Here is a 1,070-nt window from a genome sequence, read left to right on the forward strand (position 1 = left end):
AATAAATTATATATGAAGATCAAAGTGTAGTATCTGCCGGAGAAGATACTGCAAGCAAAGACCATATGTGCGGGCAACCCCACATATAAGACCTTGGTAAATATAGGGGCAACCCTTCATACGAATTGTCACTATCCAGCTCGCCTACTCCCCGGGGAGTTGGTACCAATTTCGCCTTCACTCCTCACATTAAACATCGGCCTTGTGCCTACTTTGCTCGGTGGGGGAGCAAATAAATACCAACCCGCCATATAAGACCTTGGTCAATGTAGGGGCACCCCTTCATACCAATTGTCACTATCCAGCTCCCCTACTCCCCAAACAGTTGGTCCCCATTACCCCTTCACTCCTCACATTAAAAATCGGCCTTGTGCCTAATTTCCTCGGTGGGGTGCAAATAAATACGCTTTTCTTGGCCTTTTGGTCAAGATCAAAGTGTAGTATCTGTTCTTACTACATGCTGTACTTATGTTTGTAACTTTGTGATATAAAGTGGGGGATCACTTTTCTGTATTAATTTAATGTAAAATGATCACCCACTTTACGTTTACTTCTTTTATGTGTTTGGTTTGGTTGGTTGTTTTACGGCATATCAACCCTTTTCACATTATTTAATGCCGAATACAGTTATTTAAAAGTAAATTTTTATAATGGAATATATATTTTTTTCAAGTCGGTTTCTATTTAACCCATGGTTTCTACCCGAACAGTTACTACCACTCCGGGTCAGAGTGGACTTGGAAGCAATGGCAATTAAAGGGTGGGTCACTACTCTCAAAGCCCGTAAGCTAGGAGCTCACCATTGGATATAGTTTAAGGTCATATCCAGGATCCTTTTATAAGTGTGTAGATGATTTGTACACTTTCTCGACGGTTTGTTTTATTTAGTAAATCCGACAAACGAAAGACATTAACAAAAATGAAAAACAAAATGGAAACATAAAGCAAGAAAAGGTCAACTTAGCTCCTGTGGTCAAATGTGATGCGAGCAAACCGTAAATCATAAATCGTTTTGCAAAGCAGTGAGTGAATTCTTCATCGTGTGTTTTGCGTTTGTAGTTCTTTTCCAC

At 39.8% G+C, this 1,070-nt stretch overlaps 1 pseudogene; it reads left to right on the plus strand.

Moving 5' to 3' along the window:
• Positions 1-403: 403 nt before the first annotated feature.
• LOC145255033 (U2 spliceosomal RNA) lies at positions 404-556 on the plus strand (annotated as a pseudogene).
• Positions 557-1,070: the final 514 nt, after the last annotated feature.

Source organism: Euprymna scolopes, chromosome 30 (assembly GCF_053919585.1).
Source record: "Euprymna scolopes isolate OS-2025 chromosome 30, ASM5391958v1, whole genome shotgun sequence".
NCBI lineage: Eukaryota > Metazoa > Mollusca > Cephalopoda > Sepiida > Sepiolidae > Euprymna > Euprymna scolopes.